The sequence below is a fragment of the Ixodes scapularis genome, unplaced genomic scaffold, assembly GCF_016920785.2.
Source record: "Ixodes scapularis isolate PalLabHiFi unplaced genomic scaffold, ASM1692078v2 PGA_scaffold9__187_contigs__length_104089568, whole genome shotgun sequence".
Classification (NCBI taxonomy): domain Eukaryota; kingdom Metazoa; phylum Arthropoda; class Arachnida; order Ixodida; family Ixodidae; genus Ixodes; species Ixodes scapularis.
Window position 1 is genome coordinate 56,769,902 of NW_024609884.1, and position 21,425 is coordinate 56,791,326.

General features: G+C 48.5%; 1 protein-coding gene across 1 annotated transcript in view; it reads right to left on the reverse strand.

Moving 5' to 3' along the window:
* Window positions 1-21,425, reverse strand: part of LOC8033259 — a 958,536-nt gene that overhangs the window by 326,726 nt on the left and 610,385 nt on the right. The gene's annotated exons all lie outside the window — the stretch shown is intronic.

Below are 21,425 nucleotides of genomic sequence, written 5' to 3' on the forward strand. Positions count from 1 at the left end.
GCTAAATTTGGCGAGAAAATTGTTCGCTAAATTTTCCCGCTAAATTTAGCAGAAAATGTTCCCTCCAAATTTTTCTGGAATATTTTACCCTCGTGACGTCACATGACACGTCCCATGTGACGTCACGTGGGTATCCTCGTGACCCAATTGTACCCTTGTGACGTCACACGTGACGTCATTATGGGAAACGTCCCATGATGCAGCGCGCGGTTACGCCGACGCCGCTCAACCCGGAACCGGGCGCCTAAGAGCTGCTCTCTAAAACTTCTTTAGAAACGCAAATAGACATCAACACAGCAAGAAATTCAGGGACGCGTTTGTTTTCGTGACACTTGCCTTTTAATTCGTAACCGTTGGTGCCCCATTATGAGGTTCAAGATGCCATAAAAACCGCTTGCCCAAAGCGCAAACTGCACTAAAAGACTCGACATATGATTTCACATGCATTTTGATGTGTCGTTCGCTTGTTTTACCTCCCTGGTACACTCTAAGAATTGCCTGCACGTCTACTTACCCGCAAAACACTCAAAGAGCCAATCTCTGCGATCTACGAGATCAGCTGAGCGAATGATGAGGCGGAACATCCGTTTAGACCAACAATTGAAGTCTGCGCTGTGGCATTACGCAATGCAAAGAAAACGTCATGCTTCCATTGCGTAATACCACAGCGCAGACTTCATTTTGAGGTCTAAACAGATGTTCGGCCTCATCATTTGCTGAACTGATTTCGTAGATCGCAGAGATAGGCTCGTCGAGTGTTTTGTGGGTAAGTATAAGTGCTGGCATTTCTTAGAGTGTACGAGTTAGATTTGAGTTTTGCAGTGCTGTATGGAATTCGTGGTCTACAGCTGACGCAGAGCGAATTGAAAGGGTTCAAAAACGATTTGTTAGAATTGTTTATGACAGGTATTTTGGGAGATGTTATTACGACTATGAGTACATTCTTAGAGAACTTTCCTTGCGCAACTTGTTAAAAAGACGGAGTTCTCGTGATGGTTTATTTTTACACAAGTCGTTCACGGCCATATATAGGGTGGTCCAAGTCACCAGGCTCGATCTAAAATGGACCGTAAAAATCGGCGCCTGTACGTAGCAATCTCAACTTTTCGTCAAAAGTGTAACTCACAGGTCGGTTTTTTCTTGTAAACTTACAAAGCGTAGGTCCCTTTCTGTAAACCAGAGGGCCAAAAAACTTGCGAGGGTCAACGGCGGGCAGCAACGCAGACGACAGGGGTCCAGTAGCGGGGTGTGTTTGGCGTTCCTATTGATAGATGGCGCTACCTCGTTACCACTGCAACAACAGACCACTGACTGTGACCAGCACGATATATAGAACTTTCGTACATATTCTGAAGGAGCACATGACTGCATGGGCAGAGGAAGAAGGCTTGCTTACGGAACTTCAAGGAGGTTTTCGACGAGGTCGCCGGTCGGAAGATCATCTGTTTACGCTAACACAATATATTGAGGTTGCCCGCAGGGAGCAGAGGACCCTAATATGTTGTTTTCTGGACGTCGCCAAGGCCTACGATAGTGTGCCACATGCCCAGTTGATATGTCGTCTACAACATCTTGACATGCGACCAGAGTGGGTCACCCTCATCCACCGCCTATACAGTGGCAATACGGTTAGGACAAAGTTAGGTGAGGCTAACTGTGAGGGAGGCTTACGCCAGGGGTGCCCACTCTCTCCACTATTGTACATGCTTTACGTAACCGGACTCGAAATGCAACTGATCCGATCTGGACTGGGCTTCTCTTTGGCTCACTTAGAAGATGGTCTGACCGTCAAATGGGTTCTACCCGAACTTACCTACGCAGACGATGTAGTACTGACCGCGGCATCAGTCTGCGACATGCAGAAACTCTAGAAATCTGTACCGAGGTAGCAACAGAACTTGGATTGAAATTTAACACTAACAAGTCAGCAGCGGTGCTGTTTGCAGGTCCACAAGATACAACATTTGGCAGTCTTCGACTCGGGGTGGGCTGTGTACCTGTAATGAACTCGTACAGGTACTTGGGCATTACACTCACAAATACAGAGGACTACTTGCAAAAGCATCACGCCCATCTCCGCCAAGCAGCCATCAGAGGAACCAGCATTCTGCGCAGACGGAATCTCTGGAGTTGCAATAGATTCGTTGTGACCCGGGAGCTGTGAAAGGCGGTGGTGGTACCAGGATTGACTTTTGCTAACGCTGTGATGTGTGTCCCTGGAGATATCCGAGCTCACATAGAACGTAGGCAGAGGGAGGTCGGGCGCCAAGCGCTAGGCTGTCATGGTACAGTACCAAATGAGGCTGTCCAGGGTGATTTGGGATGGTCCTCTTTTGAAGCCCGTGAAGCTACCAGCAAAATAGCCTACGACGGACGTCTCCGACATATGGACTCCTGCCGGTAGGCCAAAAGGCTGTTCAGGCACACTCAACTGACTGGGCTGCAGACCCGCTGGCAGAAACGCCTATACCAGCTCGAAATCAAGTTCGGTTTTTTCCGACCCTGTCCAAGCGTCGTCGGCCAGGGAATGGGAGAGAGAGGTCCGGAAAAAGGTTGGCGACCAGGAAACACAGCAGTGGCTCAAAGATGCCCAATTGAAGACTACGCTCGATGTGTATGTTGCAGACAAGAGGACCATCGGCTCGGAGACTAGGCTATACGATAGTAGCCTGGGTAGTCGTTTGCCATTTGAGGCACGAGCCGGGGCACTAAGGACTCTGTCTTACAGACGTCACTTCGATTCTACCTTGACTACGAGCGTGTGCCGGGTGTGCGGGGCCCACGACGAAACAGTAGCACACATTGTACTGAATGTGCAGGACTCCGGTCATCCCAGTCACGAGACAACGACCGAGACCTTCAAAGCCCTCTGGAGCTGGCCGAAGTATTGGGCTTCACGGTTACTAGAGATGGACACCAAACCATTGAGGTTAGGTCAGCCGCACCAGCGGACAGGCCTGCCTCGAACGAGACTACGCCCCACATAGGTTGTCTGTCGAGGCAACAAAGAGACGATTAGAGGACTGGTGGAGAAAGATCTACCTTATGGGGCAATAACACGCAAATGCCCCCAGGCTTGGGCATGAATCTTGTCCGAGCCAGCCCGATCTAAAGGGAACAGCCGCATCCTCATCATCATCATCGACGGCTCGCGACCACCGTGGTTTGTTAAAATTAATATAATTTTTTTGAAAAAAACCTTCAGCTCAAAAATAAATGCGAACAATACAAGCTAATCTTAAAGTAAAAAACGCGTCTGCTTGCGGCGGCGCTTTTGTTGCCAACGGATTTCGTCTGTGTGGCGTCTGCTATCTTTCGCTGGTCGGCTGCACCTTCAGACGCTGCTCCCGACGCCATCTATCAATACAAACGGCAAACACAGCCCGCTACTGGACTTGGTCGTCTGGGTCGCAGCCCGCCGTAGACTCTGGCAAGTTTCTTGGCCCTATGTTTTACTAAAAGAGAACTACGCTTTGTAATTTTACAAGAAAAAACCGACCTGTGAAATACACCTTTGACGAAAAGTTTAGATGGCTCCGTGCAGGCGTCGATTTTTACGGTCTATTTTAAATCGAGCCTGGTGACGTGAACCACCCTATAGATAGTGAATTGGTGACGTCGCTGGGTGAAAATGACTGATTTAGTGGTTTTCGATAACGCTCAGCAAGTTTCGAATTGGAACCATTTGTCTATCTTCCCTAATTAAAAAGTTGATTAAAGAATTTTAGTTAATTAGCCGACTTATCGCAAACATTAGCCACCCACATAATGTCCCCCTGGGCGTATAACTCACTCGCACAAACCGCATAAGTGTAGCTCTCTTTCCCTTTCCCTTTCCCTAACTTTAATGCAATAAATTCAATAATCACCTTTTCCCCTCTTCGTTCACAATATATATATATATATATATCCTGACGAAGGCCGGACTCCGACCGAAACGTCGAAGGATAAATCGTCCGTTGTTGCTGTTTTCACCCAAGGGTTTTCTTTTCTTCTCAGTTATACCCACGCCTTCGGCCCTCCGCCACCATGCCCGTTATTCATATATATATATATATAACCGCAATGATTACACTTCCTGAACGAATCGTCTTTCCCGATGGCTGTTGGGTCTTTCCTGAAAGTATACTGGAAGAAAATTTTTAGAAAGAAAACACGAATAAACCTAGCTGAGCATGTTCTCGTTTAGGATCGCTCCAAACAAATTCCCGTGCGTCCGCTTGGCCTGCAAACATTCCGAGTTTGAGTTGGTGCCGTTAGCAGAGGGAACTCTGCGAACACTTGAAAGAACGTTTGCACCGAAAAATGACGCTCGAAATATGACACTGAACTGAACATGACGTTTGACATTGTTCGGCCATGCGGAGTGTCACATTGTAGACTCTCTGTTTTGGTGAAAACGTTTTTCCAGTATAGTGATTCGCAGAAATCCCTCTGTACATTGAAGTGATTGGCTATTTGAGTTTCCCAGGGGAAAGTGTAACGCGGGAGTATTTGATTACAGTGATACGCGAGTGTGCCAATAATTGACAGCTCAGCGAGTAGCGCGTTTATTTAAGAAATCTGCAAATACTGGGCACCGACAGGCATAAACAAAATTGCCTCCCGATAAACCCTGATGGACGCGTTGTGGCAAAAAGTTATGAACTTTCCCGCAGCACAGCGAGCGGAATGAGACAAATCACTTCTAAGCCGATTATGAGGAGTCCAAGCATTAGAGTTCCAGCCGCACCGAAAGCCACTGGCCTTTCCGAGATTCCCAGGAATACGGTTCACAGGGAAGTTTCGGAACACGAGCACTCTCGCAGGGCCAAAAAAGCTATTCATTTGTTTTCATTTCATCGAGGCACTTGAGAACAAGGCACTTCAGAACCTTGACTAACCGATTTCGCAAATTGGATATGGCAATTCCCGGCGCATTTAGAAGTGATAAAAAATTGCCATCGGTTTAACTTTCCGTATTGATAAGGGCCAACATCTAAAGATTTTCGAATTGCAAAACCATTCTATCGGTAAATGCATTGAACTTTTATTGAAACTGAGCGCCTAGTTATCAAAGCTTTTTTTGCGAGGTCGCGGGGGCGAGACTGTTGGCGAGACATCGGAAAGCGTATATATATATAACGATTGCTGCACTGCTAAGGAGTGCTAATAAAACACCAAAAACGCAAGACCTGAAAAAAAGAAATAAAATAGTTTTCGCATAAATAATACTATCTGACTTGGTCAGAGCAGACGGTGTTGTAAATTCAGCCGGATTATTACGGCGCTTGAAGTCGAAGTTGAATGTTCGTCGTCGCTTAGCATTCGCCTTTTTTGACTATTGGTGAGAAACTGCAAATGTCGAGCCCTCAGCGGATATGTTGAGAACAACACGCATGGTCTGTGTTTACGAGGCCACGCTCGGCTGGCGTAGCGAAACGCCACGTCAGCGCGTTCAGCTGGGGCTCGTGTTGAATTAATTAAGTAGCAAATGAGCACGAGTCACAGTCGAACACTGACACAGCACTCGTGTCAAATCTGTGCCCCGCGCTCGATCGAGGGGGCTGACGTAAGAAACATTTAGTGCACAGTTATTGTGTAGGGCCGGGCTCTCTGAAAAACAAGCTCGACGAAATCGCCCCTGTATTTTGATGATTTCGATGATTCGATCCACGGCGTTCGTATCAGCGTTGGCTGATATGAACGCCATAGTACGAATCGCGAAGCAAGAAGTGTGACCCTACAGTGAGCAACGTTTTTTTAAACTATCATTGACTGTAGACATCTGCTGTGGAGTCCATCCGCGGGCGTTCCACGTTCGAGAGGACGGACGCAGGAGCATGCTAAGACCATATGGTTAATGGCAGTCAGCACTTTCCCCGAAAAAATAAAAATTAGCGCAATATTTACGTCGCGAGAAACGTGTTGAGTCGGGAGCGATTCTGATATTTCGGCATGTCGAACCGAAACATATACTATGTTTCTAAATCAGTCCTAGAGGCACTGAAGACTGAAGTTTCCTCGAAAAGTGTTTAAGTGTCTAAATGGCAAATGTATGTAAAAAAAAAAAAATCTTCTTACGCAAAAAAAAAAAAAAAAAAATTAACGCAATATTTACGTTTTGAGGCTTATTTTGAGTGCCGATCGATTTCGAAACGTTTTGCTATTTCAGCACGTCATCCCGAAGTAGAAGCACGCCGCGTTATTCAAAATGAGTCTCAAGCAGTCTTGTACACGTTACTAAAAAAAAGTAATCGATTACAATTACTATTACTCTTGGCTAAAAAGTATTCGATTAGATTACTTGATTACTCGACGGCAAAAGTAATTGGACATTACTTAAAGAAGTAATCGTTACTTTTCCGATTACTTTATTGTGTGAAGACACATCTTTAGCGCTCATAATAATGAACTACTTCCAACCTATATTTCACATTTGCACAAGTATTGAAGAAGAAAAACTGGCTCCCTCTTCGTGGTCGTTGCACCTTCACAATGCGGACACAAGCTTAGAATTCGTTTGAAGACGTTTAATGATTTGGGCGTTCGCCAGTGTGTGTGTGTGTGTGGGGGGGGGGGGGGGGGGGGAGCGGGGGGGTTATAGATCTTGTTAAGCTTGAGCAAGGGTTGTCGCTCAAAGTTTGCGTCGCTCATTTTATTATTCACATGTGGATGAGCTCGCATGTTATACAAAAGAGCAGCAGCTCGAGGATTTGAAACGGATCATGTGTAGTATCCATTAGCGGAAGAGATCGCCCCGACCACTTGTCAACTCGAAACATTGCTTGTCACAAAGACCACGTAGGGGAAATGGGGAAATATTTCAACTGCCTTTGGCTATATTTTGCATCCGCTTTAGACATTCTTCGGTTCTGGTTCTCCTACGGGCTGCGAGTAGGTACCCTAAGCAGGATTTTTTTCTATTTTTTTTATTTCTGTGTGTGTGAGCGTGAGGGGGCTAGTTTGAACGAAGGACTCACAAAGCTACATTCTGCTTCCTCACACTTCGCCCTGAATGGCCTTTGTCACGCACTGTGGCTTCCCTGGGGCTTCCCACTCCCAGTCCCAGCTCGAAAAAAAAAAAAAACGGACATTCCACAGAAACTGTACAGCTGCAACGGAAAAAGAGTAGCACAAGTGACCGAGGACCGGAGCGGCAAAATCGCGACACGCGGCGCTATTGTTCCCGAGCGCGCCGATAGCGAAAGTGCCAGTCACGTTGTATATCTCAACCTAGGGGTGGCCGGCAGAAAATTAAGGGATAAGATAGGATTTAAAATGCGGGCTTTAAGACGGGCTGCTTTCTGCCGGCCGCCCCCGCGTTGGGGCATGGAACGTGACTGTCACTCTCGCTATCGGCGCGCTCGGGAACAATAGCGCCGCGTGTCGCGATTTTGCCGCTCCGGTCATCGGTCACTTGTGCTACTCTTTTTCCGTTGCAGCTGTACATAGAAAGAGATTGACATCATGTCCTACAGCTCCGCAAAAATCTTTCTTTTTTCCGCTAAAAAAAAAGCAAATTTTATTTTTGTCATTTTATAAAAAAAAGGCGTGTGCCGGGGGGGGGGGGGGGGGTGGTCCCGTGGACAAATTGTAACGGTTACAAGTAATTTTATTACTTCAAAAAGTAATCAGATTACTCTTGTGATTACTGCCTAACAAAAGTAATCAACTGATTACAAAATTACTCCAAAAAGTAATCGATTACAAGTAATCTGATTACTTGTAATGCGTACGGTACAAGTCTGGTCTCAAGATCTATATATTATGAAACAAAAAAAAAAGAAAAGAAACCCACAGATTTGATTAGAGTGTTTTTGTGACATACGTGTTTAATCCAGGCATATAAAAAATTTTAACAGAACAACTTCTTTTTCTTCATTACGGTTTTATGCCTTTTCAAGAAACGCAAGTCGTGGCTTCCAACTTTTCGCTTCGCAATTCGTGGCTAATACCGCGCTGTGAATGGCCGCAGAGTCAAAATAAGATTATCTGGACTCGTCACGTCCTGCGTTTCTTAACTTGTCAGTGATTCCACTCTAAAGGCTGGTTCCCACTGTTGCAACCGACTACGACCGAGTCCCACGAAACCGGAGTCTAAGCCTCTTGCGAAGGCTTCAAGACCGTGCCGCGCAGCAGCAGTGGCGGTCGTAAGCGGCTTAAAGCCCCGTTTTGCTGGACTCGGTCGTAGTTGGCCACTAAAGGGCCCGTTCACACACTTGCGCTTGACAGCGACCGACTGCGACAAGACCGGTTTTTAAGCATTTCGTGGCGGCTTACGACCGCCTCCGCAGTAACGCAGCCGGTCGTAAGCCATCACAAGAGGCTTAAAAACCGGTCTTGTCTCAGTCAGTCGCAGTCAAGCGCAAGTGTGTGAACGGGCTTAAAGTGTGAACTAGATTCAAGACATCTAGTGCTTCTACTTTCCAGCAAAGCACTTGCGAGAGCCATCTTGCTCAAATCTCGGCGAATGAGAAGGCAAAAATAGGTGTAGATATAGAAAACGGTGTCCAGCCTTCAAAAAACGTGGTCGTATTAAAGAGTGTTCTGAATGTGTGAGAGAATGTTTTATTTATCAGAAAAAAAAAAAAAAAGAGTGGGAGGGACGTGTTCGCAAGCCTTGATATTTAGTCATCGGCGACTTACAAACTGTTTCTATACTAGGACGTCCGCTTTCCTTTATCCTTTGCTTCCAACGGCCAGCGAGATTGATCCAATCGCCAGGTGCCCGCGTTGCCTCTTCCTCGACATTATTCTCAATACACATATCTCCCTCGCGTCTTCTTAGAATGTCATCAGACTTCACGAAGTTCTTCGTGCACACCATCCTCCGTACGACAGTCGATAACGAAGTCCTTCGTACGTCATCACCCTTCGTATGACGACATTCAATCACGCTGAACCACGTGGGCCCGCAATCAATTGTCATGGAGTATTAGCCCCTCTTTTGTTTGGCAACAAACTCAGTGGCGCCACCTATTGGGTAGCACGGGCACACTTCCACTTCGCGTATATTTCCTTATTTTTTAGTTATAATTATTTTATCATAAGAGTGAAAGTTTGACAGTGCTACAAGTGGCCATTTCCAAAGGATAGCATGTATATTTGATTTCGAAAATACTGCGAAATCCGCCTTCCAGTTTAGAACCGGATGTGGTCGGGGGCTATTTGCACAATGGCGCCACCACGTTTCAACTCATCCAAGAAAGAGTGAATACAATAGACCCTTTTGCTGTTTACCAACATGAACTGCCGCTTGCGTCCCAAATGACTTCCGGTCGCTCCATTTTTGCAAACCTCTCTAGCTTGTTTATGTCACTAGTGCTAAAAAGCATAAATGGTACACGTACAACGAAGTTGGAGATTTAATGAGGGCCTTCGGCTGTACAATTTACCGTCTTGCAGGAGACAAGTTGGTTTACAAGAATATTCCAAATATTTTAATATATTTCGGGCTTCTTCGTTCTCTCGGCGTTCTCCTGAAGAATTGGTGGGTTGAACGTTTAATCGACATTTCAAGCAGCGGTGTTAAGATGGGCTTTGTTCATTCTCCAGCGGCATTTACGGCTCTGATCAAGTGTTCGGCCGATATCTCGCCGTCTCGCTGTCTCGCCAGTTTACGTGCGCCCCATTGTTGCATCCCCGGGACCGCATATGTTCGCGGACCCCGGGGTTCTTGGTTTTCCAACCATAGCATCCACGGTGCTACCAACCAAGTGTATGTACTTCTCGTTCAGCGTCCCTACCTAGTACCAACACCGATGTCGACGAGATTATGAAAGCTTTTCAAGTGACCGCCGGTTCCGGAGGTTTGAAGTTCCTTCAACACCAAGGTGGAGCAACGTTTATGTCGTCAGTCACCAGCATCAGTGCAGCGAACTGCCTTGTATTTCAAGGGAACTTGGTGCTCCGTGACGTTGCGGGGCCACTAGAAACAGTCGGCGTCCATATCCTTCACGTCTCCATGTATCGTCTCCCGCCGTAAGTTACGAACGAAGCTGTCATGCAAGCCATGAGCCCGATCGGGAAAGTAAAGTCTATCACGTACGTGTCGTACCAAGACCGTCCCTACATCTTGACCGGAACCAGAGAGCTCATGGTGGAAATGACGAAGTCGATTCCAAACTTCGTCACCATCCAAGGGCACCGAGTATCGGTGGACTATCGTGGCCTGCGACGTGTATGCAGCCAGTGCGGACAAGGGCGGCATTGCCAGCCAGCAAGACCGCACGCTGTGACCGTTGCGCCGTTTTCGGGCATCCAACAGCGGGCTGCACCGCTCCTTGTTTGCGGAGCGGTCACGCCCATGCTACCACGGACTGTTTACAGCGTCGATCCTATGCCGCTGAAGCCCACCCAGCGAGAGCTCCTCGACCCCACCAGCCATCACAGGGTGCGGCAGGCACCATGTGACGGCTGGTGGGGACGAGGAGCTCCCACTGGGTGGGCCACAGCTACCCCCCCCCCCCCTCCCCCTCTGTTCCTGAGGAGCTCAATGACGATTTGGACCCCTCCATCCGTCCACAGGCTCCTCCATCAGTCCCAAGTGACACGCCCTCTGGTGGCTCATCGAGTGAGTGTTTCTCTGTCACCCCTACCGCCAAGAAGTCACCCGATACGTTTTTTATGGATACCACTGTGCAAGTCCTCGTCCAAGCTTAAGTCGCCGCAGCGAGCGCCCGCCATCGTCCCAGAGCAAATAGGCGCGGCGATGCCCCCCATTGTCCCACCGCAAGTCGGGGCCGCGACGTCCTTCATCGTCCCAGCGCAAGTTGCCGCTGCGACGTCCCTCCTCGTCCCAACGCAAGTCGCCGCCGTGACGCTCCCCGTCGCTTTGGCGCAAGATGACGCCGCAGCGTCTCCGGGTGCCCTCGACACACAGGAGAGAGACGTGGCCAACTGGAGTTATAGCCCCGGTCGTCTGGTTATCCACAACGACACTGACCTAACCCCAGGCCAACGAGAGCCGTCCACCCGTTCTCTCCTGTTGCCGTCCACAACGTGAGTCGTCCCGGCTTTCTTCTTCCGACGAAGGCAAGGACGGGGTGGCTGACCGTGTTGACGCGAAGCGAACGTTTTCGAGCACTAGCAGCGGCTCGGACACGCCAATCGCGTCCACCATAAAAAAAAAAGAAAAAAAAAAAAAAAGCGTCCCGAGTTATATGACTGGGACGAGAACTACACCTTTGCGTTTTAGCCTGTCCTGCGACCATGCTGTTTTGTCTTCGTTTCCTCTTTTATATTATGGGCCTGTATGTGATTACCCTGAAGGTTTTCGCTTCACGAACAAACAACGCGAGGTTCTACACTTTGCCCAGGCGCAACATTGCGATCTGCTTTCTCTTCAGGAATTTTTTTTTCTGTACCTGTTTAAAGGGAGGTTTTCTATCCCCTGTAATTTTTCTTTTGCACTGTCACGTTCGTGCGGCGTAGGCGTTTTAATTTTTCGTTCTTGTTTTCTTAGAGGCGCGTTTTCTCTATGTGATCTTGACGGCCGCATTCTTGTTTACTCCTGTTTTGTGGGTCATGCTAAGTTTCGGGTATTGAGTGTTTATCCGCCTGCCCGTGCTTCGGCGTCTAAGAGTTTTTTTTTTCAGTAGTCTTTTTCAATATGTTCCCGACGATGGTTCCTGTTTGCTTTGCGGGAACTTCAATTGTGTAGAAGATTCTGTTCGAGATGTTCGAGGCCCTAGACACGGACGTCCCACATCGAGTGCCAGTGAGCTTGTGCGAATGCTTACGCTGTATACAATTTGGGAGATGGCTGGCTTGAGTCGAACGGCGCGGCGTACGTGTCCACGCGGTCGCGAGGCTTCTCTTCGAGCCGTCTCGATCCAGTATTTGTTCCTCCTTGCCTAGCGTCTCACATTCACACTTGCACGGTGTTTTCTTTTCCGACAGGGGCTGGCTACATTTCGGACCATTTTCGGAGTCCATTGTTTTCGACGTCTCCAGTTGTTTGCAACCGCGAGGCGACACATGGCGAATTGACGTCCCCCATCTGCGAGATGACTCAGCCATTTCGAGCCTGCTATGATCTCTATAGTGGTGTCACGGTCCTTCCCCTGTCTCACACCCGGTAGAATGGGATCAAGGGTGACTGCCGTTTCCTTGCAACAGAAGCGGGGAAGATACTTCGACGCAAGACGACCGACGCCCTCAACGAGGTTGTGAACCGCATCCGCGCAGTGCAGCGTGGAGGCGCGCGCACACACCTGATGTCAAAATACCTGGGTCGGTTTTCTCAAAGCGATGGTAAACCGAATTTGGTAAGCCACGGTGCCTAGGAAGGAAAAAGTACCTAGGTACTGTAATAAACAGCTGGATACAGAACAACATTATTTTTGATTGGGCAGTAAGATGCGCCATCTATCGGTGAAACAAGCCAGTCATTTTGTTTATCCTCTTTTTCCGCTGGTTGTTATCGATGCAGTATGGTATTTTAAGTCAAAATATAGTAATGTTGTACTTGAAGACCAATTTATTTGCTTCAGATGGTACGAAGAAATTTTAGCTACTATGCTATAGTTTGTCGACGAATATTCAAAAATGTAAGAAACATTTCCTTCAATATGTTTCGCCATAAACAACGCATAACTTTCCCGTGTGCCTTCCAGTCTGGCAACGCCGGTGCTGTAGTCTCGTTTTTGTTCCTTGCGACACACGTTTCGGCTGTTCCTGCAGATCTCAACTGTTTGCCCTCTCTTCCGTTTGCCCAACCGATCCACCGGTGACGAGAAGCTAAGCTTCTCGTCACCGTTGAATTGCTGGCCACCGGGGATATGTAGAAACCTCGATGCTGTCGGCATACTTTCGGCGCACTGCGAACAATAAAACAGTACAATGTCCAAGCTGTTCACCCGGAACGAAGACCTTATCGAGGATAACCCCCTTTCTCCGCAAAGTAATCCCTGCTCACGAGTTGGCGTGCATAGTGTAACAAATTAAACGTGTTAGTATTAATATATACCAACACTCGTTCGCAAAACATTTTTTTACTCACCATAAAAACACTTGCAAGGATTATGTACCGTCATAAGTCTTGGATCCCGGGCTGCTGAAGAGTGCTGCATTCGCGGAATGCCGCTGTCGGTTAGTTTAGTTGTCCCTCTGAACTACCGCTTTGCTTGACGTGCTAATAGGTTGATGGTGAGTCATTAATATAACATCCGGATCGAAATGAATGTTCAGCAGAACCAAGCAGAACTATTAGCCCTCATTAAGCGACGTCGCGACCATTTTGTTTGTAGGTACTGCTCGTCCCTCGGCGCCCTGCTCTCCCAGTCACGTGACCTAGAATTCCCCCTTCTAGGGACAATAGTTAACTTTAACCCACGGTTCGCGTTCAAGAAAAGGGGCCCTGGAGGTCCTCCGTGATCGACACCAGCGCCTTTTGCGCTTGTCCTCCTGAGCTTTTGTCGAGCAGCGGCTGCAAGACCGGCCTATGGATTACCCACAGGTCCTCCTGTGACTTTGCGCCGTGTGAACTTATTGAGGCGGACCGCCTTTCATCCATAATGTCCAGCTCGCGGACAGGAGCGTTTTGGACGATCCGCACGACATAGACATAATTTTCAGGGATTTTGTTTTCACAAATTTTTTGCCGGAGTCACATTGCATCGGAAATGTTTGCTGAGCAAGTACGCCAGTTTCGTGGCGACGTTCTTGCTTCCCCCGAGTTCTTGGCCTCGTCTCTCGTGCGTCCCACCGGCTGCGATGAAGTTTTCGAGATCTTTCGTGCTATGAAGACTGGGTCTGCCCCGGGACCGTACGGCTTGCCAGCCGAATTTTATGCTTCTTTTTGGGAGATGTTCAGGGCCCCTCTTGGGGGTCCAGCTGGTCAACGGAATTCTGAAAACCGGCGCTGTTCCGCCATCATTCAAATGTGGTCGCGTGGTACTCGTCCCTAAGGAAGGCGGCTTACCGTCGGGCCCTTCGGCGTGGCGTCCCATAACGCTTTTGAACACAAACTACAAGTTGGTGACATCGCTGCTGATCACCCATCTGTGGCACATTTTGCCCTATGTTATTAGCCCGACACAGACGTGTTCCGTACAAGGCAGGAACATCTTCTCCTTCTCGTCCCTCAAGCGCCATCTTTTTTTGTACGCCAATTTTACACAATTTTCAGGGTGCTTCGTCTTCCCCGATCAGGCCAAGTCCTTCGATCGAGTCGAAAACTGTTTGTTGTTTGGAGTGTTGAAAGTTTTTTTAGTTTCCTGACCCCTTCATAGCCCTGCTCCGATCCCTGTACAGGGGGCTGACAAGCCATCTCCAAGTTAATGGGCGAATCCTCGATTCCTTTTCCGTGACAAGGGGAGTATACGCCAGGGTTGTCCCCTGTCTCCTCTGCTTTATGTCCCAAGTCTGGACCTATTCCTCCAACGCCTTGCGTCTTGCTCTCGCATACGCGGCTTTCCATTACCTGGCCGCAAGCATGTCGTGTACGTCGACGCGTCAATTTGCTTTTGCGTACGTCGAGTTTGCTTTTGCGTGAATCAGACCTTTGAATCCGCTACACAGCTTTTCTCAGAGTACGGCTTCCTCTCGGAAGCGCGTTTAAACTATCCCAAAGCCAAGCTCTTCATTTCGGAAGCCTCCCTGACTCCTTTTATGCAGACATCCAAGTTGTAGCCGTCGTTCGCATCATCGGTGTGTATTTGACTGTTTTGGAGTGTCGCCACGCACGTGGGAGACTGTGACCTCCTCGCTCGAGCGCCAAGTTGCCGTGGTTGAAACGTTTGCGTTCTTGCTCCGTGACAGAGCGTACCTTGGGAGAGCAGTTCTTTGCGGCCAACGTTTCTATGCGGCCCACGTCGGCCTCCCTCCATCGCGGTTTTGCCGGCGTGTAACGACCTGCCTTTTTAGGTTTTACTAGAGCCAAGGCACGGAGCTCGTGACTAGAGCTATCCTTCGCCTCTCGACATCCCTGGGAGGAAAGGTAATGCCTTGTATCGACACCATGTCGCGAGTACACGCACTTCGCACCATCTTGGGAGCGCTTGACAACACAGAACACCCGGCGCTCTGTTTAGCCTTGTATTTCTTGGGTCCCTCGCGTCAAAGGCTCGTTCTTCGGGCCCTCGGCAACCTCTACCCGAGCGCTGAGATTACACGCCTTTTCTACCAAACGGTGGTGACTTTTCAAGAAGATTTATGCAGAATGGTGCCAAACCACTGCCAAACCTAATGATGCGAGACGCGTCACCGGCTCGTATAGTCGAGGTACTGCCCAAGACTGCAGTACGAAGCCTCCGCGCCTCCGCCACGGAGGAGAACACCGCGAGGCGTCAAAAAGGGATGACGTATGTCTCATGTGATGCGCGCTCCACGGAGGAAAGTGGAGGATTTCTCCTTCGTGTGGATACCCGATTAGCAGTCGGCCAGCGTGTGCTTCGGCAGAATCGTTGTGCTGCTTTGGGCCAGCAGCGTTGTACGCAAGCCATGTGGCCTCTGCTGTCCGGTCTTCGTGGTTCTTTGTACCACTATGTAGCCCGCGAACCTTTTTGGCTGGAAGAGCAGGGGTTTCTGAGACGATGGCCCTGCCTCTACGTCCGGTTGGCCAATGGCCCAATCCTTCTTTTTTTCACGCCATTTCCCTCGGTGTGATAGGACCTTTACTGTAAGGGAATACGAGTTGGACGTTTTTTTATCTCTCTCGCGTATTTCTTTTTTGTCTGAATCAGCGGTTTTGGTACGCTATTTTTTCGTGAGTTGTAAGGTACTCTTTTCAGTTCCTGTGTAAAGTGTGCCCATTGCATCGAAGGGTCCAAATACTGAAAACAAGCTTGAATACCAGTGTGTATAATCTGTGTCTAGTGACTTTGAGTTGATGCCAATGAATGTTTTCTAAGGAATTCTCAGGAACGTCAAAGACTGGAGTACCAACTGGTGGCGCTTGCAATGAAAATGGTCCATAGACCGCGTCGCTGACTTTTTTCACGATTGTAAAGGGTCCCTGTCTGCTTTGGGAACAGCCTTTGTTTCCGGATATCCGCTTGGGAACAGCCTTCGTTTCAGGATTGCGGGTATAAAGAGATATCATGTCACACGGTGAAGACAGGCGTCTTGTGATGTGTGCGCCGGACTGGCTCTAGCGAGCAAGGCGGTAAGGCCGCTTGACAACCGTTGTCGAGCGAATGCAGGCATTCGCTCAAGGTTTGTTGTCATTCCGCTTACGAAGAGTTTGTGGCTGGCCCTGATGCTCGTAGGATGGTTACTTCACAAGGCGGACGAAGGACATGGCCAAACAGCATCGTCGCGGGTGTCTGGTCAGTGACCTTATGAGCTGCTGTACAGTATGCTTACAAAAATAGGGTCACGACGGCATCCCAGTTATCTTGGTGATCATTTATGAATACCAACAAAAGATGGTGCTGTTCATCCTTTCTACCAAGCCGCTTGATGGTTTGGTATAGAATGGAAATAACCTACGGCCACTTGGGAAAATGGCTGACAATGATGAACAGAAACCTGTTCAAGGGTTTAGATCGGGGAAGTGGGCCTAGCGCGAAAACACCAAAGCGTCCTGAAGGTGCCCCCCGTCACATGTCTTGAAGTGGTGCTCGCTGTTTGACGTGAAGTCCTTTATGCAAAGCGCGCACGTCACACTGACTGCACAACAGTTTTACATGACTGTGCGCACTGCAGCCAGTAGGACCGTTACTGATGTCTTTTATGATGCGGTTCACGTTTAACCGCTCATTCACACTGGAAGCGGATCCGCGTTCGAAATGCGGTTGCGAACGCGGTTGTATAAAGATCCAGTGCAATTGCACGCACACCCGATGACATCAAGTGCGCGTGCAATTGTACTGGATCTTTATACATCCGCGTTCGGAACCGCATTGCGAACGCGGATCCGCTTCCAGTGTGAATGAGCGGTAAGTATCCTCCTTCTGGGTTTCCGTGCAGTTTTTGAAATACCTTAGTGCGGAGTGTGAGTAAGAGTCGCAGTTACCTGGCGGCACAACCAACGGCAGGGAACTCCCAGCGTCGGCAGCGAACGTGATCGCACAGGTATAAACAGTCCCATCGCACCAAGTAGCTTTTAACGGTAGAAGAAAAGCTGGATCCCTACCGAAAAATGCAGTACAGCTGTTCGCTAACTGGATTATGAAACTGAGAATCTATCCGGATTCTAACTGGATTTCAGGTTTTCAGAAATTATTTCTTTGTTTGCAATCTGGATTTCAGGTTTCCGGCAAGCAATCCTTTTAGATTTCCAGTTCCATAATCCAGGTTATTAAAAAAGTTATACAGTTTTTTTTTTGTTTTTTTTTCGGTAGGGATTGTTTTTTGCGCTGAGGTCGATGTCTGGATCCGATCAGGTTGAGATGCCCGAAGGCTTTTCAGCGTCCAGGCTTTGTTGTCGCAAGGAAGTGCGTTGACTGAGATGCAGCTGCGTTTGTGGGTGTTGTTTAGAGCGCATGCTCAGAACGAGCAACATTAATAGGTTGCTAAGACCGCCAATATTGATGGTATGGAATGCATGTTGCAAAAAAGAAGTGTGGAAGCTCACCATCAGCACGCGCTCAGCAGTCGCGCACACATCTATGGCCGCCAGTGGATGCTCCCTATTAGCGGCGAGATGTTTCGGTGGCGCCCTTGTTCGGTTACCTTTCGTGACGTCATTACCTTGTGAACAACAAACTCGATGGTGTTTGTAATGAGCATTTTGGAAGCCTGAAATCATAGCGGTCTCAAAGCAACACTGCCAACACCGTCAAAATTGAAGTTGTTACATTCCTCTTATTTCCGTCGATGAGACATCCTTTGCTGACGTCATAGTCAGCATTCGGCCAATTGGGGTGGGCCGACCACAGCGGCACTTTCGATCGCTCACGTCGCCAATAGACTGATTTTACCAGCCGGTTTCGTTACGGCGCCATTTTCGGGGTGCAGTGAGGGAACTTTAGTTTTTCTGCACTGCGACTGCCTCGCTGCGGGTTTGCGCGAAGGGCCTGAGTTGTCTCTTGCACTGCCGCCTGCGCCCTGTGGAATAAAGTTATGGCGGCGTCACGCATGCGTTGAACGCTTTGAAAGACTTCTTATCGCATGGGCGACGCGGAAGGCCGTCGGCGTTGGTGTGACGTGAGCTAAGTCGATGCGGCATGTCGAAGTCGTTTTAAAGGGGTACGGAAACCAAATTCTGGAGCTCATTTCTTTGGTTCAACAGGACACAGGTAGCAGCACAACCACAGAAACATAAATATTGCGCTAGAAAACGCAAGAAAACATATTTTAAAGTGAATTAAACGATAATCAAAAACCACCTGGTAGTTGGTTATGAAGCTTCAATGGAATGTCGTGACGACAACATGCCTCTGAAAGCAGCGCCGCAGCGGTATGTCCGCTCACTGGTATAGATTGCCTAGGCCTGAACGCAATACCGAGGCGTCTTGGTGGAAAGAGCCAAAACGAAGTGAGCCACCTTGGTTTCAGCTCTCGCGCGACGTGCAAACGCGTGCTTCGGTTGTTCTCAGGTTTGGTGCGCGTGCTGGCCCCGCGATATCTACAGCCCTTGGGTACTTCGACAAAGCGAGATTGTAACGCGTTGACGCCTCCAAGTGGCAAAACTCGTCACTACGGTACGCTTGGTCGTCCGAGGCATGATGACGTCAAGACGTCTGCCGGATCTCCCGAGATGCATCGCGCTCCTCCATGGCTGATTTTGAAGCGCTCGCCAAAATCGCGGCATTTAGAGCATAAAATATAGCCATCTGCTCAAAATACGACCGTGCGATTATTCATTACAGGCTTAGCTGATCATAATGAACTCATTTCTTGATGTTTTCTCTATATTTCAAGTTTCGATTCCGTATCCCTTTAATGAAGGCGCTCCAGCTATCGAACGACCTGTCCATTAGGGGTCTTGAAACCCAACATCCAAGTTCACAATGCCTGGACGGTTCAGATAATAAATTTCTGACCCAGAAGATAATGATGAAAATGGCTTATGGCCTTAACGATGGCTAAAAGTTCGCGTCCGTTTGTGCAGTAATTGCCTTCTGGCTTTGTTAAAAGTTGATGATCTGATAAGACAGCACAAACTGCCTAGGCGTAAGTGTCGGTGCCAAGGACGACTGGTATTGTGTTTTTTGAATAGGCGAGAGTTGGAGGAGACGTGAGGGTTATTTTGAGTCTCTCGATGCATGTTGACATTCTGTGGATCAGACTAACTTGGCCCTTTTTTTTTTCTTTCGGGGAATACAAAGGCTTGACAACGTAAGAAAAAGGGGTGAACAATCTGTGGTATGCCAGCCCAATTAAACCATATATGTAGAATCGGCACTGAAAAAGATTAGCACAAGTTATCGACGGCCAAAAGGGTGAAATCGCTACTCGCGGCGCTGCGTTATCACGAATACACCGAGATCAAGAGTGGGCGGGACGCTCCCATCTTTCAACCTTGGGGGTGCTTGCGAAGACAGTTATCTTTTTCGATTAATTCTTATTGCGATATTGCCATTGCTATCTATAATTATGGCCATTGACGCGTCGTAAATACACCTGATGACGGTAAAGTAGAAAATATAAAAAGACAAATCAGTCCTCTCTACGAGCAAGCAAGAAAACGTGGGCACACTCATGGATAACCTACGAAAGCCTGATGCAGAGGCGTTCTAAAGCGTGCTTTGAGAACGGCTGCGGTCTGCCGACCTCCTGCGTTCTACAAACATGGCACTCGCCAGGTAATTTCGATCTGGCGTGACTGCAAGGGCACGTGTTGCCCTTTCGCCAGCCCGGCAATTGTTCGCTTGTGCTAAACTTTTTTAGTCCCGGCTGTACGCTAAACCTAGCGGTGGTTCTTGGTGTCAGTCGTACCTCGAGAGTGAAATGTTTCCAAGGATAGGCAGAAACCCCGTCCGTCGAAATAATGTGCCCGAGGTATTCTATCCACCCTGTGCACAACGAACACTGCTTTAATCTTTAGATTCGACTTTTGAAATGGAGCAAGCACTAGCTTGAGTTTCCCGAGATGATGAGAGAATATATTGTCAAAGACTCTATATAATGTTGTCGAAGTATACAAGACAAGCCGTGCCTATGAGACCATGCAAAACAGATTCCATTTTGAAATGTAACCGGGGCGTTGCAGAGTCAGAATGGTATCACTCGGAACTAATACAAGCCATCATCCGTGGCAAGGCAGTCTTATCGCGATCCACCGGATATGCAGGGGCCTGCCAATATCCACTCTTGAGGTTAAGCGGAGAAAGCCACGTGCAGCCTGAGAGATCTTCCAAGATGCCATCTGTTTGAGGCAAAGGGAAAGAGCCGCTTTTAGTGATATTGTTGAGTCGTCGATACTCAACGCAGAACCCTGCTGACTCGTGTTTTATTGTTTTAATGGGACGGCGAAGCCCAAGGGAAACATGAGGGTTCGATGGCAACCTATTGTAGCTATGACTATTTATCGCGTCGGGAACAGATGACCGCTGCGCAAAAGAGAACGGGTCGAGGAAGCTGTCGCACCGAGGTTGCCTGTTCTGTCACTTTGCGTTGCGTTACCACAGATGTCAGGCCCAAATCTGGGTCATCCGTGCTGAAAACATTTGTAAATTTTTCGAAAAGCTGGTGAAGTCTACCCGCGTCGATTTTATCTAGGCCAACAGTAGCGCCCCCGTGCCATGGTAACACGTGTGCAGCCAACTTGATAGGTGATGCCTGAAGACACAGGAACGCTGCATTTATTGACAGTTCGCTCTTGCAAAGCACCGTCACCGTGGCAACGCCCAGGAGAAATGAGTCGGTTCCCAGGGACAGCAACCTAGCATTGAAATGAAGCACGCACGTGCGTGCTTTGAGAAAATCGACGCCAAGGATGCGCTGCTCCTCGGCAGCGGCGACGACGACGGGCAAAGCAGATTGAAGGCTTTCCACGGTGAAAGACGCGGTTGTGCAATCCAGTACAGCTACCATCGCCCTTATTGAGGTTTGCAGAGCGTATTCCACGGAGTCTGGTGAGACAACTCGGTTCGCCTTCATAAAAACCTCTGACAGAATTATAGAGGTTGCTGCGCCATTATCAATAAGTGTGCACAGGGGCACACCGTCGACGACGTCTTGGAGGTCGATACAAACCAAAGACGAAGCAAAGACCCGAGTTTACGTGACGTTTCAATTAAAGCTATCACTGTTGGGTTCGGATACTAAGCAAAATGTCATGCTTCGACAGAATTTCGACGATCTGAGATATAGTCTGCGCGCTCTCGTGATCCCGTGAGCTTCTTTTTGAACCTCCTTTTTCCCTCCTCCTTATTTATCTCAAGGTTCTGTTGAATATTTTCAACAGCGATCGGTGGAGAAGAGAAGACGACGACGATCACGAGAGGGGGGCTTAGGGGAAGCATCAATTTTTATACGCTACGGTGCGAGCTTGAAACGGGCATCGTCCCATTAAACCCATTATCCATGCTGTAACCAGTAATATTGTCCAG